The sequence below is a fragment of the Bactrocera dorsalis genome, chromosome 2 (genome assembly GCF_023373825.1).
Source record: "Bactrocera dorsalis isolate Fly_Bdor chromosome 2, ASM2337382v1, whole genome shotgun sequence".
In the NCBI taxonomy this organism is placed as follows: domain Eukaryota; kingdom Metazoa; phylum Arthropoda; class Insecta; order Diptera; family Tephritidae; genus Bactrocera; species Bactrocera dorsalis.
Genome location: NC_064304.1, coordinates 63,051,479 through 63,076,949, shown reverse-complemented (window position 1 = coordinate 63,076,949; position 25,471 = coordinate 63,051,479). Strand labels below are relative to the sequence as shown.

At 38.7% G+C, this 25,471-nt stretch overlaps 1 protein-coding gene across 14 annotated transcripts in view; it reads left to right on the top strand.

The window, feature by feature from the left end:
* Positions 1 to 25,471, top strand: part of LOC115065890 (LINE-1 retrotransposable element ORF2 protein) — a 247,603-nt gene that overhangs the window by 214,377 nt on the left and 7,755 nt on the right. The window lies entirely within an intron of this gene.

Below are 25,471 nucleotides of genomic sequence, written 5' to 3'. Positions count from 1 at the left end.
GCTGTCGTCCCGCTATAACGGTACTCCTTCAAGAGACGACATGCAGCAAACCACACTCGACGGTGGCGACGCCACGCTGTCGCCCCGCTAAAGCGGTACTTCTTGAAAAGACAACCAATCACAGCACAACTAACGGTTGATGGAATAACGAAGAACTTAGACTTCTAATGAAATTCCCTAAACTGTGTACACACACACTCACACACGCATACCAATATCCACACACTATTAGGGTGCGCCGACACGGCCATCCTGACAATTACACGACCTCGTGCAATTTTACCAAAAATGCTATGTTACCTTTCAATCAACTTATAAAAGTTTATTCAAATCCAACTTCCAATTTTTCATCTAAACTTATAATTTCCATTGACAAATTACATCTTCATATTTCTGTTTCCTTCTTACTAATACAAAATCTTTTTCTTTAACACAGCTCATTTTCACATTATCATTAACCACACATGCTTTACATTATAATACCCAATGCGCCACACACCATGATCAAAACCATTGTTTTGCACTTGTGCCCACATTATTATTACAAACATCATTATAAGCCCTTAAGGCAACTGTAATGTCTCTTTGAACTTTCAACTTTCTTTATTACTGTCTATTTCAACAGTGTCTCTTTCAACTTTCTTTATTACTGTCTCTTTCAACAGTTTCTTTCAACTTTTACATTGCTGTCACATAATCAATTCATTACTCAATCAAATACTCCACACGCCATGATCAAAACAACCATTAGTCTGTTTTGCACTTGTGCTTGCATTATGATCTGAGTACTCTGCCATTTTCTTTGGCCAGCCATTCATATATTTTGTCATTCTTATTCGTTTCTTTCACTCTCTTTAGTGATTTCAACATTCTCAACATCTTCATTCTCATTTTCTTCAAACTTCAACACCCTCAATACTTTCAATATTTTCATTTTCACTCTCTTCACCGTTCGCAACGGATTCTCTACTTGCAACAACATCCTCATCATCACCATCATACACATTCGGTTCCTCGGGCACTTGCGCCTCTGGCAACCTTCTCAAATCTTCGCCTGCATATCAACAACTCACCCCATTAGTCAAGAATTCCAAAATGTACCTGTCACCTTCTACAACCCTTACTATTTCAAGTCCCTTGAATTTCAGACTTAACTTTGTCTGATGTCTTTCTTTACTTTTAAGTAACACAAAATCCCCAACTTTGCGTTTAACTAACCTAACACATCCTGCCAAGACTAAGTTCCAGTTTCAACCGCCGTTAACATATTTTTTAACGTGCTCATGGTTCGCTCCATACAAGGACGAATGACAATTAATGAATTTTACCAAAAGGTATATGGGCACTTATCTTTACTTCTGAACAAGATAGGATGTATGGAGATAGGAGAAGAAGCAGTCCACTTGTAAACGAAGAATTACCGCGCTAAAGTCCTCTATACTTTTATAAGAGGACTTTCTGGTGATCTTCCCCGGCTACTTGGCATTAAGGACCAAAAAGCCTACCCGAAGCCCTCCATCTTTGTCTCAAATTATAAAACCAAAGCTTCAGAGCTTCTCACGCTAATAACCAAACCTCTATCACACCATCAACTTCTCGTCAACAACTCATAAATCAGCAACAGCCACAACAGCAATACACCCAACCCAGATATCATCAACCATTAAACCCTCAAACCACATCCAAATTTTATCCTGAACTAGCTTATCTACCAAATCCTTTGACATATTCCAACCCACAAAATTACCATAGCAAACAACTAAACCTTAATCACCCTAACATCCAACAACATTCAAATCGGAATCTAAATCAATTTAGTCAACAATATCGGCAACAAAACCAAAATCTATATAGTCCACAGCAAAACATTGCTCCTCCCAGACCCCCTAAACCACCTCAACCGATGGACGTGGATGAGAGTATAAGGACAAGAGCCGTTAATTACGCAAATCGGCCAAAACCCCAAGAATTCGGTAAAAGATCATCAAACGCTTCAATGATACATAACCCCCCACAAAAAATGCTAAGAAACTTTCACATAAATCCTAACGAACCACCAGAAGACCAATACAACGAAAGCGTATACAACTACAATGACCAATACAACTACAATAACCAATACGCCTACAATGAGCCAAATCACAAGGACACAATTGAAGAAACACTCGACCTCACTGACGTCCATTTTTTAGACTAAATAGCTCTTCGCTACCTTATTTCAGATGCAGGATGAAGAGCGGCGAAATAATGCAAATATTAGTAGACATCGGATCCAATAAAAATAACATACAATCAAGCTTAGTAGAAAAAGCAATAGCGAACAATACTCCTTTTCTAGCCAACTCACCATACATATCTATATCTTTTCAATTTGGAAAATTGCAAATTAAAATTTTTCCAATTGCCAGCACTCACCACTTTCCACGCCATATTAGGAAACGATAGTTTAAAAGCACTTTCAGCAATCATACACACAAACGAAAATTACATGGTAATAGCAAATACGAAAAGAATCTATCTGAGACAATATAGTGTACAGGACGTTAACTTAATACATATCCGCGACGAACATATGAGTACAGTAGAAAAACATGCAATTAGGAAACTAGTACAAAAGCACCGAAACCTATTTTCGGAACCGGACGAAAAACTAACCTACACCACAAAAGTATTTGCAGGAATTTGAACAAATTCAGACACGCCTATATACTCCAAGTCCTACACTTATTCTATTAGCCTTAAACAGAATGTTGAAAAGCAAGTAAGTAAATTATTAGATGACGGTATCATACGACAATCAGGATCACCCTATAATTCACCTGTATGGGTAGTGACTAAAAAAGAGGCAGAAACAAATTTAGAATGGCTATAGATTACAGGAAGCTAAACGCAGTTACAGTTGCAAATAGGTATCCAATTTTCTCTGTGATTGATTTAAAAAGCGGTTTCCATCAAATTCCTCTTAAGGAATCTGACGTGGAAAAAACAGCATTTTCGGTGAACAAAGGGAAATACGAGTTCACCCGACTTCCGTTTGGTTTGAAAAATGCCCCAGCCATATTTCAACGGACGCTTGACGACATACTAAGACAATACAAAGGCAAAATATGCTATGTATATGTCGGAATACAATGGTCTTTGTTGGACATTGTTAGAGCGCAGCGCGTTTCGGTTTCTCACTTACTTCACAATAGTTCCTCACTTCACAATATTCTTCACTTCTCACTATTAACTTTTTAATACGACTTCACTATTAACTTTTTAATACAACTTCTCTAGATCAAGTCCTCAACTCGACTGCCTCTATGTACGTCGTTTTCTTCCTTTTAAACTTACCACCGAACCACGCTCGACGATAGCGACGCCACGCTGTCGTCCCGCTATAACGGTACTCCTTCAAGAGACGACATGCAGCAAACCACACTCGACGGTGGCGACGCCACGCTGTCGCCCCGCTAAAGCGGTACTTCTTGAAAAGACAACCAATCACAGCACAACTAACGGTTGATGGAATAACGAAGAACTTAGACTTCTAATGAAATTCCCTAAACTGTGTACACACACACTCACACACGCATACCAATATCCACACACTATTAGGGTGCGCCGACACGGCCATCCTGACAATTACACGACCTCGTGCAATTTTACCAAAAATGCTATGTTACCTTTCAATCAACTTATAAAAGTTTATTCAAATCCAACTTCCAATTTTTCATCTAAACTTATAATTTCCATTGACAAATTACATCTTCATATTTCTGTTTCCTTCTTACTAATACAAAATCTTTTTCTTTAACACAGCTCATTTTCACATTATCATTAACCACACATGCTTTACATTATAATACCCAATGCGCCACACACCATGATCAAAACCATTGTTTTGCACTTGTGCCCACATTATTATTACAAACATCATTATAAGCCCTTAAGGCAACTGTAATGTCTCTTTGAACTTTCAACTTTCTTTATTACTGTCTATTTCAACAGTGTCTCTTTCAACTTTCTTTATTACTGTCTCTTTCAACAGTTTCTTTCAACTTTTACATTGCTGTCACATAATCAATTCATTACTCAATCAAATACTCCACACGCCATGATCAAAACAACCATTAGTCTGTTTTGCACTTGTGCTTGCATTATGATCTGAGTACTCTGCCATTTTCTTTGGCCAGCCATTCATATATTTTGTCATTCTTATTCGTTTCTTTCACTCTCTTTAGTGATTTCAACATTCTCAACATCTTCATTCTCATTTTCTTCAAACTTCAACACCCTCAATACTTTCAATATTTTCATTTTCACTCTCTTCACCGTTCGCAACGGATTCTCTACTTGCAACAACATCCTCATCATCACCATCATACACATTCGGTTCCTCGGGCACTTGCGCCTCTGGCAACCTTCTCAAATCTTCGCCTGCATATCAACAACTCACCCCATTAGTCAAGAATTCCAAAATGTACCTGTCACCTTCTACAACCCTTACTATTTCAAGTCCCTTGAATTTCAGACTTAACTTTGTCTGATGTCTTTCTTTACTTTTAAGTAACACAAAATCCCCAACTTTGCGTTTAACTAACCTAACACATCCTGCCAAGACTAAGTTCCAGTTTCAACCGCCGTTAACATATTTTTTAACGTGCTCATGGTTCGCTCCACTTGACCATTAGCTCGACTTGCACCAATGGCTATCAAATGCAAGTTTATTTTCTGATCTGAACAGAATTGCGTGAACTTTGCGCCTGTAAAACACCTTCCCTGGTCAGCTATTATTCGGTTTGGTACTCCAAACAATGAAACAGCGGATTGAACAGCTTTTATGCAACTCTCACTGTCTTATTTAAGGCTATGACTAAGATAGACGTATTTGGTAAACTCGTCGACCTGAACAATAACATACTCCTTCTGGTCACTCTTGCCACTCAATTTTCCTGTCATATCGATGTGGATTGTGTGACTAATTTTGTGGCCGAAGTAGACCTTGTTAAAGGAGGATTTCTCGATAAAAAGTCAACATGTGCCATTCTCTTCCCTTCTCTATACTGAATATCGAATGTGAATGACTGCAAATAAGCCCAACAACGGGTGAAAATTCCTTAATAAACTGTCGGAAATAAGACGCTTACCCAATAAATTGTCTGAGTGAGATTTGGACGAATTTCACCAGCACTTACATTGTAACCCAAATATTGAACCGATGTTTTCAGAAAAGAACACTTTGTAAGGTTGAATGAAAACCCAGCCTCTGTTAAAACATTTAGAACAATCTGTAATCTTTCTAACGCCTCGCATTTTGTTGAGGCAACTATCATGATATCGTCCATATAGATGATAACAAAGGGATTTGCTAGATGCCCTAGTGCCTACCAATCGTTGGAAAACCGAAGGTGCGTTTCTGAGCCCGAATATCCACTGGCCACATCTAGACATGTAAAGTAATTAGCTCCCCCAAGTCTATTTATTTGATCTTGTATAAGTGGTAACGGGTATTTATCAGCGACTGTGAATTTGAATTTAGCTCTCTATAGTCAACACAAAGACTGTCTGAACCATTTTTTTTTTTTTTAATCAATAATAATTGGCCTAATTATATTGCATTTTAGTAATTCATTAATTTTTTTTCGAACTAAATCTCGCTCACATGGACTTAAACGATATGGCCTTCTTTGTACAGTTTTTGTTGGATCAATTAATCTACTTTTCATTTCACAAATTCTGACTTTAGTATTTGGGATACCAGTTATAAATGAATTTGAGTACAGTATGAATATCGGCTGGCTCACTGCCAGTACATAAATTAACAATTTAGATTCTTGAAGCCTTAAATTTGTTTGACGAAATAACAATATTAAAACCCTGATTAAGCATTTCACGGCCAATGACAATGTCATTTTGCATATCATCATCGCCCATTGCATAAAAGAAAATTTCAATACAATTATCGTCAATTTTTACGTTACCTAATATATGTACAGTACTAGATATTCCATCACTGCCTATACCTTTTAGCATAACAATGTTATTGAATCATCTACCAGAAAATTTTATACTTAGCTTTTCTTTCATTAACGAACTTTCCGATCCAGAATCAAAGGTGATTTCAAAACTTTGGTCTCTGTGGTTCAGGCATCCTTTAGGTACTGCACGCTGCAACGCTGCACCGTTCCACTCGCTTTCGGTAGAACACTTTTATTAAGCTTTTTCTTTGACAACACACGGAATTTTTTTTTTTTTTTTTTTATTTAACCACTTTATTTCCTCTTTGTTTACTTAACTTACTCACTTCTCACATATTTTATCACTTTGTACACCTTCGCCGTAAGCGCTTTTCTTTTTCATTTTGCATGAACTTTAAAATATTATTAACCGCAGCACTTTGCACAACTATTTCACTGTTAATACTCGAAGTAGCTACACTCTATCGCCCGTCCGTCCGTCCGACCACACACACTTCTCATAAAGCCAACTCAACTACGCACATTACCTTCTTCGAAGTACTTTTCAATGCACAACAACAATACTGTTTGCACGAGCGCATCGCAAGACAGCTCCGGCATTTTCTCAACTTTGTCCATTTACTTGCAACAAGCCATCCTGCAACGCTTCCATCTGCATCACGTATCCATCCACATTTCATGATTTGTCTTGGCCGAATTTGGGCAGTTGCACAGACCTGCTCCACCCCGCATCAGGTACAGCCAGATCCGTAGTCCGCCACAAGCTTAATAATCCTCCACTCTGCAACTCCATCATGGTCCATCCAATGGTTGAGGCAAATGGGCAGATTCCACTTCTGATGTCGGAATACAATGGTCTTTGTTGGACATTGTTAGAGCGCAGCGCGTTTCGGTTTCTCACTTACTTCACAATAGTTCCTCACTTCACAATATTCTTCACTTCTCACTATTAACTTTTTAATACGACTTCACTATTAACTTTTTAATACAACTTCTCTAGATCAAGTCCTCAACTCGACTGCCTCTATGTACGTCGTTTTCTTCCTTTTAAACTTACCACCGAACCACGCTCGACGATAGCGACGCCACGCTGTCGTCCCGCTATAACGGTACTCCTTCAAGAGACGACATGCAGCAAACCACACTCGACGGTGGCGACGCCACGCTGTCGCCCCGCTAAAGCGGTACTTCTTGAAAAGACAACCAATCACAGCACAACTAACGGTTGATGGAATAACGAAGAACTTAGACTTCTAATGAAATTCCCTAAACTGTGTACACACACACTCACACACGCATACCAATATCCACACACTATTAGGGTGCGCCGACATATACATAGACGATACAATTATATTTATTAGAGACGAAAAATCACACTCCGAACACATAGACACAATTTTTGATACCCTCAGTAAAGCAAACATGAAGGTTCAAATCGATAAATGCGAATTCCTCAAAAAGCAGGTCGAATTCCTAGGATTCGTTGTATCTTCCAAGGGAATTTCCAAAGTACAACCAATATCAAATTTTCCATACCCCCAGACGATCAAGGACTTACGATCATTCTTAGGCTTACCCGGATATTATAGAAGATTTATCAAGGATTATGCCAAATTGGCCAAGCCACTTACATCCCCTCTTAGAGGTGAGGATGGAAGAATGTCGAAAAGAAGCTCGGAACAAATCCAAATAAATCTAAATGAGTAAGCTATATCTGCATTCAACAAAATTAAATCCACAGTGACATCTAAAGACGTAATTTTACAATATCCTGATTACAAGAAAGAATTTGACTTAACTACTGACGCCTCAAAGCATGCCATAGGCACCGTTTTAGAGCAAAATGGCAAACCAATAAACTTTATATCAAGAACATTGAACAAAGCCGAAGAAAGTTACGCAGTCAACGAAAAAGAAATGCTTACCATTATATGGGCACTGAACTCATTTAGAAACTATCTATACTGTACAGCAAAAGTTGTAATACATACAGACCACCAACCACTTACATACGCTCTAAGTAATAAAAATAATATCTCCAAACTAAAGCGATGGAAAGCCATACTTAAAGAATACAACTATGAATTAAAATACAAACCTGGGAAAGCCAATGTAGTTGCAGATACATTATCCAGGCCTTTTGAAGTAAACTCCCTATCAGTTGCTACACATTCCGACGAAAGCTTATCACACAATATAATTCCAGCAGTAGAAGGACCCATAAATGCATTCAAAAACCAAATTTGGATCTCGTTAGCAGACGAAGAGAGCTACTAGTTTAAAATACCATTCCCGACCTACCATAGACATATAATCGCCAACACCAACTTTTCAACAGAGAATTTAACTTCACTATTGAAAAGATACCTTAACCCCTCAGTGATAAATGGTATATTTACCTCTGAAGAAATAATAGGGAAAATCCAAGAAATTTTCCCACTTCACTTTGGTAACTATAAAATTCGTTACACCCAAACAAAAGTAAAGGACATAACAAGCGAGGATGCACAAAACGAGGAAATACTAAACGAACAAAGCGAGAACATAGGAATAGAGACGAAAATAAAAAAACAACTAATACAAAGATGTTACTTTCCAAAGATGAAAACAAATTAAACAGTGTAGAGTTTGCAAGGAAAACAAGTATGATCGCAACCTTAATAAGCCACAACCATTAGAAACCCCAATACCTCAATACCCTGGAGAACTTGTGCATATAGATATTTACAGTACGGAATAAAAATTAGTTCTAACAGCAGTAGATAAATTCTCCAAATATGCTCAAGTTAAAATAATAGAGTCAAAATCAATAGAAGATATCAGAGAACCTTTACGACAAATACTTTTCGCTTTTGGTATACCCAAAACAATAGTTATCGACAACGAGAAATCTTTAAATTCAGCTTCCATACAATTTATGGTCGAAGGTCAACACAAGCACCGTTAACGGATAAGTATATAGAAAGATTTCACTCTACCCTGTCTGAAATTATGCGCTGCCTTCAAACGGAAAGCACACACCGCTCATTCCAAGAACTCTGAGACCGATGTACATACGAATATAACTACACCATACATTCCACAACCGGGAAACGACCAATAGACATTTTTTGGTAGACGTGTTACAGTAGACCTAGACGCATTTCAAATGACACTCGACAAAATGGACAACACTATTAAAACCAAGATAACATCAGAAAATCCCTTTCTACCCATCTTGATAAATGCATTAACCCTTACACAATCTTACCTAAATAGACTCTGACCCAAAAGATTTAAAAAATCTATAGAACAATAGGAAAAGTCTGGAAATGGATCGCGGGAAATCCCGATCATGACGACTTAGTAATTTTAGATAATCAAATAAATAATATAATAAACAATAACAATAATCAAGTAGTAATAAATAAAATAAGTTTTGACACGATAAACAATATTACGAGAGTATCGAATAAGATTTTAAAAGCGGTACAATCTAATGAAGATGTACAACGAAATTTTGCTATAGAATTAAAATATAAATTAAAGATTGTAAAAGAAGAAATTATAATTCGTATATTTTATCAAATAAAGAACTAGCATTAGCAAAATCCATTTTTATAAAAAATAACTTTACATTAAATAATGTATGTAGAAGAATCGCTAGAACTTGAAAATATAAAAGCAGCCTCAAATGAAACAATGTTATTTTACATGGTAGGAATACCATTAACAAACGAAGAAATTTGCGATTCAATTGTTATCAAACCCATAAAGAAAAATAAATATGTTAATAAAATTCCCTATGAGGATAACGTAACCTGTAGTAAACATAAGGTATTTGGAATAAAAACAAAATGTAGTGAGAATAATCATATAAGAATTTGTACCTATAAGAATATGATAGATATTTGTAATATACGTACTACTTGTGTCCCGCAACTACTCAGAAACGAATCAGCAAATGCACTTAAATAAATAACCAGCACATCCCATCGATAGAAAACATCTCCCCTGGCATCATATTACTAAACCAGTATAATGGCACAATTGAAATCGATAACCAAAAAATAAATCTTGTGGGATCATACGCCGTTCAATATCGTAATTCCACAGTTTTAATCGACAACCAAAAAACCTCCTTTAATGAAATACTAACTAGCAAACCATTACCCGCAATACTACAGTCAAATATCCCTTCGAACAAAGATGAAGAAATTCTCAGCCCTAGGATGATGAAGGAACTCCACATAAATAACACTAATCATTTACAAACACTGCAGACAACCCACACAGCAGCTCTAATAACAAGTTTTCATTAGTAGTTATTTGCTTGATCAGTCTAGCAACAATAGCACTGCATCAATCATAAGAAAGAATTGTAAGACAAAACTAATAGAACCATCGAGCTACAATGTAAACGTGAATGTGGCCAATAATAAAGAAGACACATCGGAAACTCCCACGTCAAAAGTGCCAATAACCCTAATAGTTTAAACAAACGAGGACGTTCGTTTTTGACGGCGGAGGAGTTAGCAACTTTAAAGTTAACTGCGATAAACAGAATAATGCTGGATAAACCAGGAATTAATGCTTACCAACGATAATGCAACCATTGCAACAATTGTCGAGCAATTAACAAATCAACATCCGGTACACGCGGCACAACGAGACACAAATAAATAAATCAATAGTGCTAGCATAAGTAATTTTTAAGTTATAAATAATTGATAATTGAAATTGTAATTTAGTCTTAGTAGAACAATTAACAATAAAAGTCATCTTAACCAAAAAAATACAAATTTTTTAGCCGTTTCAATTTAACCAGCAATAATTTATATAGATACATATAAGTAATAAAATGTAATATGTATAAAGTGAAAAAGGGAGAGCCAAAAACTGAAAGAGCACTTGTTTTTATGTTTGCTTTTTTTTTGTTTGCACTGCTTTCAGTAAATCGCACTCGTTACCTGGTGCGTCGGCTGTTTGCTGGCGCTTACGTCCCTTTTGCGCAGAACGTAAATTTCCTTTTTATTGTGTACATATAATATTATGTATTAGCACTCTCTGCATCCACAATACTTCCCTTTTCCTTTTTCTTATAGCTTAGGTAAATATATGGAGAAGTATTAGTACTTCACTTCAGTGTACATGTATATATGTATATATGTACGAGGGCTGTCCGATAAATTCTACTTCAAATTGTGCATATTACAATAGCTACTCGCCAAAATTTCAGAAATTTATCTTGCGCAATTCTCTGTTGACAGACGTTTTTGTGAGTCTATTTCGGTGATTTCCCCAAAATGGAAAAAATTAAATATCGAGCTGTAATTAAATTTTTATTTTTGAAAGGCAATACGCCTTCACAAATCAAAGATGAGTTGGACTCTGTGTATGGTGACTCTGCACCATCGTTTACCACCGTAAAATTTTGGGCAGCTGAATTTAAACGTGGTCGCAGGAGCTTGGAAGATGATGAACGTCCTGGGCGTCCAAAAACTGTAACCACTAACGATAACATCGCTAAAGTTCATCAATTGGTACTAGACGACCGCCGGATTAAAGTTAGGGAAATAGCTGAGATTATGAAGATGTCAAAAGAAACTGTTTGTCACATATTAAACCAAAATTTGAGCATGAGAAAGCTGTCCGCGCGTTGGGTGCCGCGTTTGCTTACGCTAGACCACAAACGTGCGCGCATGAACATTTCCAGCGCTCTGTTGGCTCAGTTTAGAGGCAATAAGACCGAGTTTTGGCGCCGATTGATAACTGTAGACGAAACTTGGATTCATCATTATACGCCCGAAACAAAAATCCAATCTAAACAGTTGATTGAAAAGGGGGAACCAGCCCCAAAAAAACCTAAAGCTGTGTATTCGGCTGGGAAAGTGATGGCGAGTGTTTTTTGGGACAGCCATGGAATTATTTTTATCGACTATCTTGAAAAAGGAAAAACTATAACAGGAGCATACTACGCATCATTATTGGACAAGCTAAAGAAAGAAATTTCGAAAAATCGGCCACATTTGCAAAAAAAGAAAGTCTTGTTCCACCAAGACAACGCACCATCTCACACCTCAACAGTCGCCATGGCGAAAATCCACGAATTGCGGTTCGAACTGCTTGACCATACACCTTATTCACCGGATCTAGCACCAAGCGACCTTTTTTGTTTCCTCAACATAAAACTGCGCTCGGCGGCCAGAGATTTTCGTCAAATGAGGAGGCAATCTCTTTCGTGAACTCGTATTTTGCAGACAAAGACGCCAAGTACTATTGGAAGGGTTGCAGAGATGGGAGCATCGCTGGGAGAAGTGTGTGGAGTTACAAGGAGACTATGTAGAAAAATAAAAAAAAAAATTTTGAAAAAGTCGCGTGCATCATGGTTAGGTCGGTTATTTATCGGACAGCCCTCGTATATTTATATTTGGTTTTTATATTATATTTACATTTTTCTGTTTCACATATATATTTGCTTTTATATTTAGCCACTTTATTTTTCAAGTTATTCACGCATGTACATATGCAAGCATCAATCACTGTCCACGGTTGCATATATGTAAGTATTAAATAATTTTGCCGCCACTTTTTCTTTTTATACTCGCTTTAGTTTTTTGTTTATATTTTATAATTATAAAATAATTATTTTTCCTTTATTTAGGTATCATTATCACTGCACAACTTGGTCACTTCCACTATATACTCGTACATGTAAAGGGTGATTTTTTAAGAGCTTGATAACTTTTTTTTAAAACAAAACGCATAAAATTTGCAAAATCTCATCGGTTCTTTATTTGAAACGTTAGATTGGTTCATGACATTTACTTTTTGAAGATAATTTCATTTAAATGTTGACCGCGGCTGCGTCTTAGGTGGTCCATTCGGAAAGTCCAATTTTGGGCAACTTTTTCGAGCATTTCGGCCGGAATAGCCCGAATTTCTTCGGAAATGTTGTCTTCCAAAGCTGGAATAGTTGCTGGCTTATTTCTGTAGACTTTAGACTTGACGTAGCCCCACAAAAAATAGTCTAAAGGCGTTAAATCGCATGATCTTGGTGGCCAACTTACGGGTCCATTTCTTGAGATGAATTGTTGTCCGAAGTTTTCCCTCAAAATGGCCATAGAATCGCGAGCTGTGTGGCATGTAGCGCCATCTTGTTGAAACCACATGTCAACCAAGTTCAGTTCTTCCATTTTTGGCAACAAAAAGTTTGTTAGCATCGAACGATAGCGATCGCCATTCACCGTAACGTTGCGTCCAACAGCATCTTTGAAAAAATACGGTCCAATGATTCCACCAGCGTACAAACCACACCAAACAGTGCATTTTTCGGGATGCATGGGCAGTTCTTGAACGGCTTCTGGTTGCTCTTCACCCCAAATGCGGCAATTTTGCTTATTTACGTAGCCATTCAACCAGAAATGAGCCTCATCGCTGAACAAAATAAAGCGCGAAACACATTTCGAACCGAACACTGATTTTGGTAATAAAATTCAATGATTTGCAAGCGTTGCTCGTTAGTAAGTCTATTCATGATGAAATGTCAAAGCATACTGAGCATCTTTCTCTTTGACACCATGTCTGAAATCCCACGTGATCTGTCAAATACTAATGCATGAAAATCCTAACCTCAAAAAAATCACCCGTTAAATTAATAACTCTGTCGAGTTTGGGCAACTACGGGCAACTGCCTGTGGGCAACAGCCCCGTTTTCTTTATTATTCTTTCTTAAATACAATATATTGCTTAAGCCTAGATACAAATATTAATCTTACATGCTAGGAAGTATATCTACAATCTACTTGAGATTTGTTACAAGTGGAAAGATTCATCTTACAATCTATAAGTTACATTTTTGGACCACCTAAGGCGGACAGTATTAGCAAAGTGCCATATGGGTTACATATTTATAACAGATATAGAATATGTTCATGTAATCTGAACTGGTGGTATTAACTTGTATGCATATGATTTATGTACATATACATATATAGGGGGTATTCCATACCAAATCGACCACTTTTGAACCCGACCCCTTTAGATTTTGCTGAAACTTAGCCATCCTTCTCTACCCTTTGAAAAACATTTTTGAGAATTTTTTCAAAATTTTTTGTCCAACTTCAAAACAGTTATGAATTTAAAAAAAAAAATGGCATTTTTATTTTCAAATAGCCATAACTTTTGTAGAAATTGACTTTTGGGGACCTTTTTTTTTAATTTTTGTTTTTGAATGAACTTTTCGAAAAAATACACGAAAAAAATTTAACACGATCAATTATATAAAATGTTGAGAAGAAAATTGTACATTTATAATCTTAAGAAACACCCTGTATATTATTAGACTTACAGATGTCATTACGAATAGAAGCTAAGTTTATTATTTAATAAACTTCCTTCTTCTGTTTTCTACTGTCGCCAAGTCAACACGCGTTTTACTCTCCTAACAGGTTATGGGCCTTTGCCACACAAAGTTAATTTAACCCATCAATAAATAAATCCGGGTAAAAAAAGGTTCTGTGTGTTAAGTAAATATATTGACTTTTAATTTGGTATATATTTTACAATTTAAATAATGTCGAACGTTTTTTCGGTACCCGTCGAACGACTTCGCGGTCGTGAGAATTTTGATGTCTGGAAATGCCAGGCAAAATCATATTTGGTCATAAAGGGCCACTGGAAAATGGTCCAGAATGGTTTGCCTGTTACTGCAACTGAGGCTGATCGTGATGCTAATGAAAAAGCACTAGCTGAAATCACGATGTTGGTAGAGCCAAATAATTTCGGTCACTTTGCAGATAAAACATCAGCTAAGGACGCGTGGGAAGCACTCATGGAAGCCTATGAAGATAAAGGTTTGACGCGCAAGGTGGAACTGTTGAAGCAATTGGTACAACTCAAGCTGTCAGACTGCGAGACTATGCAAGAGTATGTAAACTCAATGATAATGACTGCATTTAAAGTGAGAAACGCAGGTCTAAAAATTGATGATGAACTAACCGCATCACTCATGTTAGCTGGGTTGCCCAATGAGTTTCAAGCGCTAGTGCTCGCTGTCGAAAACTCCAAGAAAACGCTCACTGTAGACGCTGTGAAAAATCTACTTTTACAAGATGCGAAATTTGATACAAAGCAAAGTGCCGAAAATGCTCTTTATACAAAGGCAAAAACATTTTCAAAAGTTCGCTGTCATTCGTGCAAGCAACTAGGGCACATAAGCAAAAACTGTCGTAAGAAAATAGTGAAAGACGACAAGCAAAAACAAAAAAGTCAGGTTCTTTTTGCTTCATCGCTTTATGCTAATATGCACAACAACGATGACTGGTATGTCGATTCCGGCTGTTCTCAACATATGGTAAAAAGCAACGAATGCATGACAAATACAAAACGCGTGATAAACAAGAGAGTAATTGTCGCTGACAATAACAAAATTGATGTTGAATGCACTGGTGATGTGCAACTCTCTTTAGCTATTAAACATAAGAATGTTAACTATCAAAAATGCTGAGTACGTTCCTAGTTTGTGTGCGAATTTACTTTCGGTGAGTCAAATGACAGACAATGGGAAAGAACTACATTTTAAAGACAATTGGTGCAAAATATTAAACGAGGACAAGCAACTAATTGGAATTGCGAGCAAAATAAATGGTCTTTATCGTCTGAACTGTGTGCAACGAGATAATGCAGCGATGGGTGTCGCAAGCTATAACTTATGGCATAGACGCTTAGGTCATGTCTGTCGCGAAAGTGTCACAGCCATCCAAAATGCTTCGGAAGGTGTTAAAATTACAACCAGTGGTAACGACAAATGTGTGGTTTGTATAAAAGGCAAGCAGACCAGAGCGTCACATAGTGAAAAAGGGCAGCGTGCTCAACAACCTTTGGAACTAATACATAGTGATGTAATGGGTCCATTAAATGTTAACTCATTTTCTGGTGCGCGCTATTTGTTAACGTTTGTGGATGACTATTCCAGAAAAGTGTTTGTTATCCCAATTAAATCAAAAGCAGCTGTCTTCGGTGAATTTGTAAAATTCAAAGCAATGGTGGAGAATCAATCTTCGAAATATATAAAAGTTCTCCGAACGGACAATGGTCGCGAGTATATAAATGAAGTTTTTAACAAGTATCTTTCGAAATATGGCATTATCCATCAGAAAACGACACCCTACACCCCCGAACAGAATGGCGTTGCAGAGAGGCTAAATCGGACCATAACGGAAAAAATCAGATGCATGCTGCTAGATGCAAATTTAGAGGACAGATTCTGGGCTGAGGCTGCTGTAACTGCGGCATATCTACTGAATCGTACACCATGCAGAGGTAACAATCTGAGTCCGGAAGAGTTGTGGTCAGGAAAAAGACCAAACTTGAAACACCTCAAAGTCTTTGGTTGTAAGGCAATGGTTCACGTAGCCAAAGAAAAACGCAGTAAGTTAAAACCTAAATCTCGAGAATGTATTCTTGTAGGTTACAGTACTGAATCAAAGGCATACAGATTGTATGATCCTGTAGCGAAAAATATTATTGTTAGCTGTGATGTAGTTTTTATTGAAAATCAAATTAATAAAAATCCTCCAGCTATAGATACAAAGACAGATACGGTTAATTTATGGTTACCAGAGCCAACTTCCGTTGCCAATTCAGAGGGGGAATATGTGGAAGAATTACCAACAGAAGATGGTAGTGGTGAAACTTCAGGTAGCAGTGATTCACATACAGTAGGGAATCATGAATCAACAATGGAGCGCGAAGAAATAACAGGCTTAGACCATGAAGGAGTCCGCCGTTCTGAGCGATTGCGGAATATGTTACGACCAAATTATAATCTCTGCGTAACTGAATATGTATCATCAGATCCAAACACTGTGGAGGAAGCGATGGCAAGCGAGCACCATAAACTTTGGCAATCTGCAATGATTGAAGAGATTGAATCTCATGATATCAACGGCACTTGGGAACTATCAGCCCTGCCTATGGGAAAGAAAGCCATTCCATCAAAATGGGTTTTCAAAAGAAAGGTAAATCCAGACGGAGATCCTGTACGTTATAAAGCCAGGCTTGTGGTGAAAGGATTCAACCAGAAGCAGCACATCGATTATGACGAGACATTCGCACCATTTGTGCGATATACATCAATTCGTTTTTTGCTTGCCCTTGCGGTGAAATATAACCTTACTGTTTACCAAATGGATGCTGTAAGTGCTTTTCTACATGGCGAGCTTAAAGAAGAGATCTATATGACTCAGCCAAGTGGCTTTGACGATGGATCTGGTCGCGTCTGCAAGCTGCGAAAATCGTTATATGGTCTGAAGCAATCTAGTCGTGTCTGGAACATAAAGCTCAATTCAACGCTAGTTAGTTTCGGCTTGCAACGCAGCAACGTCGACCAATGCGTATATTTTCTTGTCGCTGACAAAAAAATGCTATTCGTCGCTGTTTACGTGGATGATGTCATCCTATTCGCCAATGATACAAAGCTGTTGAACAAACTAAAAGATAAGCTCTCTGAAACTTTCAAAATGAAAGATCTAGGTGCAGCATCATCGGTTTTGGGTATGCGTATAGCCCAAAACCTCAAAGAAGGTACTTTGAAGATCGACCAATCTGCCTACATTGCCGATGTAATTCGACGTTTCGGCATGGAGGAATGCAATCCTGTAGGCACACCCCTCGACGTTAACCAAAAGCTGTCCGCGGAGATGTGCCCAACTAATGATGACGAAAAAAGGGAAATGGCTGCTGTTCCCTATAAGCAAGCTATTGGATGTCTGCTGTTTGCCGCTCAGGTCACGCGCCCTGATATATGTTTTGCTGTCAACTTGTTAAGCCGATACAGCACGAATCCAGGGAAGGCACATTGGACTGCAGTAAAGCGGGTCATGCGCTATCTCAAGGGAACTATTGACAAGGGCTTAGTGTATAAGAGGAGTCCCGATGAAATCGTTGGTTTTTGCGACGCTGACTGGGCAAATGATGTAAGTGATCGCCGCTCAACAACTGGCTATGTTTTTTCTTTTCAGAATGCTGCCATTTCATGGGCTACCAAAAGGCAACATACTGTAGCCTTATCATCTACTGAAGCCGAGTTAATGTCTATGGTGGCTGCTACACAAGAATCAATCTGGCTTAAGCGATTTGAAAAAGAGTTAGTGCCCAAAGTTTCGAAATCTATGATTTTATTCTGCGATAACAAGAGCGCTATACACATAGCTGAAAATAACTCATACTCAAGTAGAACGAAGCATGTAGACATCAAATCGAAATTCATCAAGGAAAAGGTTGAAGATGGCCAAATTAAGTTATACCATATTGGCACCGATAAAATGATGGCAGATATTTTTACGAAAGCAGTATCTGCGCCAAAAACAAAACAACTGTCAAATGAATTTGGCTTAAAGTAATTTATTCTCATGTAATTATTAGTAAATATTTTCTCTTACTCATAACTGAATTGTATTACTGTTTCAAATTCATTTCTGATTGTATAACGAACTATCATCTATTTCTATATCCATTTTGTAATGAACATAAATATTCAATTTAGGGAAGGTGTTGAGAAGAAAATTGTACATTTATAATCTTAAGAAACACCCTGTATATTATTAGACTTACAGATGTCATTACGAATAGAAGCTAAGTTCATTATTTAATAAACTTCCTTCTTCTGTTTTCTACTGTCGCCAAGTCAACACGCGTTTTACTCTCCTAACATAAAATAATTGTTTTTTTTTAAGTAAAATCGTCATTTTTTGGAAGTTCGCCATTTTTTTGATATAATGTTTTTATTTCTTTGTTTTAGGTGATTGTTACCACTTCACTTTACCGAAAACCGAAAACCTAAACGATTGACAGGCAATTAGAAACGATAATAGTTAATTCGAAGAAAACGAAAGTCAAATAAAATATATTCTAAGCTCACGCACGTCCCTGCTCGGGCGCCATGAAAATTCTCAAGCGTTTTTGAGAAGCGATAACATAACTTAGGGAATGCGCGAATAAAATAAAGAAGGCTAATTACCTGTCGAAAGAAAATTACGATAAAAAATGAAAACGCGTCCGGTTGATACCACGGTTCAATTACAAAAAGAGCCGTTATTTAATTTCATTTAGTTGCTTAGCCTTAATCTTAAAACTAATGGCTTAAACTAGTAGTAATGTTCATATGTATTAAAAAAGGGGTAAGTATAGTAATTTTCAACTTTCGTTAAATATTGTAAAAGATTACGTTGAGGTAAGTAAGGTGAGTAATATTTTAGTATTACAAATGTATTATTAAGGTAAGTATACAATCATAATATAATTCAATATTTTATAATTTTTATAATTAATTCTCCTTCATTTTAGTTTTAGGTTTATATAAGTTAACACACCATAGTAGCCAACAACAAAAGAACAAGAGCAACAACACGCTTCCGGACAACATTTTAATTCCACCGAAATCGCTGACGATGCGTCTGGAGCTGAGCGTGCGGCAATTATTTTTCAAACTACAGAAGCCAGGTACTCCACTGCCAACGATATTGCTGACGACGCGCTCAACGAGTTGCGCGTGACAACAACAAACACCTATCGCTGCTACTGCGCTGGCAAGTCACGCGGCAGAGCGTGTGCAGTTTATTCAGACAGGTATTTAGGCGTAGTCGTCGCTGCAATAGTTTTAAAAAGTTTAGTTGTATTTTCGCTCAGCCTTTACGGCTGCCCTTGCTCCGAAGCAAGGGAAATAAAGAACATTATAAACTTATAAACAACCGGTCTTGTCATTGGCGCCCAACGTGGGGCCACAACAAAATCCTTGTAAAGGATAATTTCGTGGCCGCGGTGCTCGGACGCACGCCAAGCCGAGGCGTAGCCATCGAGGGACTAAACAATTACTATTACTACAATATGAAAGAATCTATGTAAGTAAAGTGCTCGAGATATTGACATATTCGTTGAATTAAAGCATCAGCTTAAAAAATATTAAAATAAAAAATTTTAAAGTGAATAAAGAATAAAAGGAATATCAAGGAACATGGACGAAGATAATCTTCGCGCCGTGCTGGATGCCGCTATGTGGACAGCAACGGAGCAGACGAGACTTCCAAACGACTATTGACGAACTTACCGCTAGGTTAACACTAATCGAAACACCGGATCAGGTAGAGGAGTATATGGAGATTGCAATTGACCCCACTGTTAGGTGCGATGAGTCGCTGGATGTTGTAAAGTCGTTGCCAGAGTTCAATGGTGACCATTCACGATACGTGTCGTGGCGCCAGGCGGCTCATACCGCGTATAAAATTTTTGAAAACGCGCAGGGCAGCTCGAAACATTACCAGGCAGTGGCTATTATTAGCAACAAAGTAGTTGGATCTGCGGATGCGACACTATCGTCGTTTAATACAATTCTCAATTTCAAAGCCATAATAGCAAGGCTCGATTTTACCTACTCGGACAAAAAACCCGTCTACATTCCTATTTCGGACGGGGAGGTTGCAATTTACCGCCAGTACAAACACATCATTCACCACCTGAATTTGACCATTTACGAGAACATAGCCGAAGAAACGCATAATCTTCTTGAGAATTTCCCGCAGTCTCACATTAAGAAAACCGTTCAACTGGACATAGACCGCATATTACGATTAATAGATTCATTAAGAATTCATCACCGACAATCCCGTAGCATAAACTTTCTTGGCACCGCTCTCAAATACGTAGCTGGAACTCCCGATTTCGATGACTTTAACCAACTTCAAACACAGGCATAATCCCTGATTGAAGCAAACGAGCAACAGATTTACATTAATAGCCAGCTCCAAGTTAAAATTAACCAGTTAACCGACACCGTAAACAAATTGATTAGCTCGACCAAACAGCATGAGATTGACACTGGACATCTATTTGACTTGATATCAGCAAGAAACAGAGCGTTAATAGACGAAATAGAATCAGCTCTTTATTTTGGGTAAGATACAATTAATTAACCCAATATTGTTAAATAGTGATGAGGTTAAAAATTTACTAACTAACGAGCACTCTACAGGTATTACAATAAGCGATTTACTAACAGTCTCAAAATAAAAAATTTTGCAAAATTATAATAACATATATTTCGTAATTAAATACCCGATGGTAGAACAAAATTGTAAGAAAATTAGGATTAAACCAGTTGTAAAAAAATTTAAGTCAATTATGATAGAGACCAGTGTAGTATCTAAGTGCAACAATACGTATCAACAACTAGCGAATTGTAAAAATTCTTTATCAACAATATTTTGTCAAATGTCAAACATGAACAGCTCTTTCGTGTTGAATTTGTTAAGCCAGCGCCTAGCGTCCTGCCAGACTATTACAGCTGATCATATCGAAGCTGTGGAAGAAATTGACGCTGTTTTAATTATTATAAATGATAAATTGGTTGAAGTTCGCGAGGGAAACTCCCCGCCAGCAATTTTGAATGGGACATTCATGATAAAGTTCACAGAGAATGCTACCATCAATGGCACTACGTACACCAACTGGAGGAAGATTGTGCGCGCGCATCCCGAGGCCGCAATCGCACAATTTGTGAAGGTGACAAATCAAACCACACTCTTGACACTTCCTTACCTGCACAACAAAATCTGCGACACATTGCATCGTTGAGGGGCTTGTCGAAGCACAGTCGTCTCAGTGGCTTATAGCCTACACCTTAACAATAGTATTTTTTATTGTTTGCATATCAGCCTACATAATCTACAATGTACGGAAGCGCAGTGCTAATATTGCAATATTGAGCTGCGTTCTTAAGGGATCCGTGGACGAGAGGGGACGTCTAGCGGGGGAGTAGTGAACACACCATAGTAGCCAACAACAAAATAACAAGAGCAACAACACGCTTCCGGACAACATTTCAATTCCACCGAAATCGCTGACGATGCGTCTGTAGCTGAGCGTGCGGAAATTATTTTTCAAACTACAGAAGCCAGGTACTCCACTGCCAACGATATTGCTGACGACGCGCTCAACGAGTTGCGCGTGACAACAACAAACACCTATCGCTGCTACTGCGCTGGCAAGTCACGCGGCAGAGCGTGTGCAGTTTATTCAGACAGGTATTTAGGCGTAGTCGCCGCTGCAATAGTTTTAAAAAGTTTAGCAGCCTTTACGGCTGCCCTTGCTCCGAAGCAAGGGAAATAAAGAACATTATAAACTTATAAACAACCGGTCTTGTCATTTATATACTATATATCTTGTCGCTTGACGCAACAGCTGATGTATGACTCTCGTGCAGTTCGATTACTCCCAACGTCCCACTCAACAGACGTAAATTGTCCAAAAAATGAATTGTTACCCCAATGAACGACTGATTTTTCATTGTCTCAGTCCATATGTCATACGTTAGGCAATAACTGTCGCACTTACGAATATACTCTTTGAAAATTGAAGACAGTGCTTCATATTTTTCATCCACTCGTAATTTTATTGTTTCTCTACTTGGAACTTTAAAAAGCGGAACCAGTTCTTTCATCATCTGCAGAAAACCTTTTTCCTTCTACAGTGGAAAATGGCTTGTTGTCCAATATAATATTAGGTTGTCAAAAAAGTGTTGCGGTATTTTCGCTAGTTGGCGCTGAAAGCGCGTAGTTCTAGTTTTATTCGTCGCATCGGGTCATGCTATATCTTTTTGGAAAGCTCATTTCACGCGCTAACACGTGTTTGATTGATTGTCGTTTCTTTTAAGTCGTTTGTGAGTTATAGCGTCGCAAACATGGAGAAAAATAAAGAGAAAATACGGAAGATTTTACTACTACGATAAAGGAAAAAATGCATCTCAAGCCGCCAATAAAATTTGTGCAGTTTATGGACCCGATACAGTTTCCATTTCCACCGCACAACGATGGTTTCAACGTTTTCGTTCTGGTGTAGAGGTGGTCGAAGATGCGCCACGCTCCGGAAGGCCTGTCGTCAAGAATTGCGATAAAATCGCTGAATTGGTCGAAAGAGACCGGCATAGTAGTCATCAAACCGTTATAAACCATTTGAAGAAGCTCGATGTATGGGTGCCACACGAATTGATTCAATAAAAATACCGCAAGACTTTTTTGACAACCCCATATATTTCACAATTGCTTCAGTAATTTTTCTTGATTTAGGACGATCTTGGTAAGAAATACTTTTGCACTGCTCAAAATGTCTTCCACTTCAGGTTGGATCAGCGCTGGCAACTGATCCGATTTATTTTGCAGTACTGACGGAGTACATGTACTAGGAGACGATTCAATACATGCAGTCCTCGTATTACTATTGTCGGATAACTCACTTGATGCTGTCGTCCCAGCGGTTGGTGATATGTTAATAATATCAGAAATTTTTCGCTGTTTTCGTTCCGAGTGCGGCGTAGTTTTGGAAGAGCATTCTGAATTATCAACTTGATCGAGTAATACCTTTTAATGTACATTCTCAACATGACAGCGAAGATTCGACGAGTTACCTGGTGTTTTTCATTTCTTGTTGCTGAGTTTGCATGTGGCGGAAGCATTTGAATTTCTTATAAGAAGCTCCAGACCTTGCTTTTTAATTTTGAAGGCAGCATTTTCAAAATCTGAAATATTATGTACATACAAGTATTTAAAGGGAGGATGGAGTCATGTGTAGAAATTCACGCAAGTGAGGAAAGTTCTCTGATCGCCATTCACTTGGGAGTGGCCAGAAACGATTCTTTTACATATGATTCAAGCAGCTCACGACTTCCGGTCTTTGACCAAGTATCCTCTGGGTAGCCTAAGAACATCCGTTTGAAGGCGAGCTAACGTGAGAAGGTGAAACATCCCCTGCATAGGGTTGTGCGCTGGGTTTGGGACCCGCCACGTAAAAAAACACCTCCAGTGAATAGTCATAACCAGCCTCGGATGAGAGACCCCCCTTTTGATGACGACCATGGCAAACGAAATAAGGACTACGAATTGAGGGCATGCACCTGGAATGTCCGGCCCCTTAACTGGGAAGGTGCCACAGCCCAGCTGGTTGATGTCCTCCTGAAAACAAAGGCTGACATCACCCACGAGACGAGACAGAGACGAGTAGGTCCTTGTGACATTTACTACAGTGGCCATATAAAGGAGCGATTCGTGGTGGGAGAGAGACTTCGTCGCCGAGTACTATCATTCACTGCGGTGAATGAGCGTCTAGCCACAATCCGCATCAAAGCGAGGTTCTTCAACATATCGCGGATTTGCGCCCACGCCCCGATGGAAGAGAAGGACGATGTGACCAAGGATGCCTTTTATGAGTGCTTGGAGCGCACTTATAAGAGATGCTCCCGCCACGATGTAAAAATCTTGCTTGGCGACTTCAACGCCAGGGATGGGATGGTAAATTCAGCCTCCACGAGGAAACATCCTCAAATGGGTTGAGGCTGATCGACTTCGCCGGGGCCCGAAATATGGTTATCTGTAGTACTAGATTCCAGCATAAGAAGATTCATCAAGCTACCTGGCAGCTTTCGGATCGAAAAACTACCAACCACATCGATCATGTTATGATAGACGGAAGACACGTCTCCAGTGTTTTAGATGTACGTGCGCTCCGAGGTCCTAACATCGACTCGGTCCACTATATTGTTGCAGCAAAGATTCGCACCCGCCTCTGTGCAGCAAAAAACGCACGCCAACAAACACAAGAAAGGTTCGACGTCGAGAAGCTGCAATCACAACAGACAGCCGAACGATTTTCTACTCGGCTTGCACTCCTTCTCTCTGAGAGCACTCGTCAACAACTCGGTATCAGGGAACTGTGAGACGGAATTTCAAACTCCTTATGTACAGCTACAACCGAAACCATTGGTTTTCGGAAAGTGGAAAAGAACAGCTGGTATGACGAGGAGTGCCGCGTCGCAGCGGAGAGAAAACAGACTGCCTACCTCGCAACGTTACGATCGACCACAACACGTGCGGGATGGGATAGATACCTAGAGTTGAAGAGCGAAGCGAGACGCATTTGTAGATAGAAAAAGAAAGAGGCCGAAATGCGTGAGTACGATGAGCTTGATAAGCTGACCGACAGGGGTAATGCTCGAAAATTCTACGAAAAGATGCGGCGATTTACAGCAGGTTTCAAGACCGGAGCATACTCTTGTAGAACCGCCAAATGTGATCTAGTCACCGATGCCCAGAGCTTACTTAAATTCACCAATCGTTGACGATGGAGCAGACGTTCCATTGGCCGACCATGAAGAAGTTCGAATAGCAATTACCCGCCTGGAGAACAACAAAGCGGTAAGGGCCGATGGATTGCCAGCGGAGCTAGTCAAACACGGCGGCGAAGAACTGATAAGGAGCATGCCCCAACTTCTTTGCAAAATATGGTCGGACGAAAGCATGCCGAGTCGTCGCACTCGCGACTTGGCTCTCACGTCACTGTTGACACTCATAACTTTGAAGTTGTAGATAATTTCGCCTATTTAGGCACCAGCAGGATTTCTCTTGCCAATAGGTGCTACTTCGGACTGAGTTACGAGTTTTCCAGAGAAAGGTTCTGCGAAAGATTTATGGTCTTTTGCG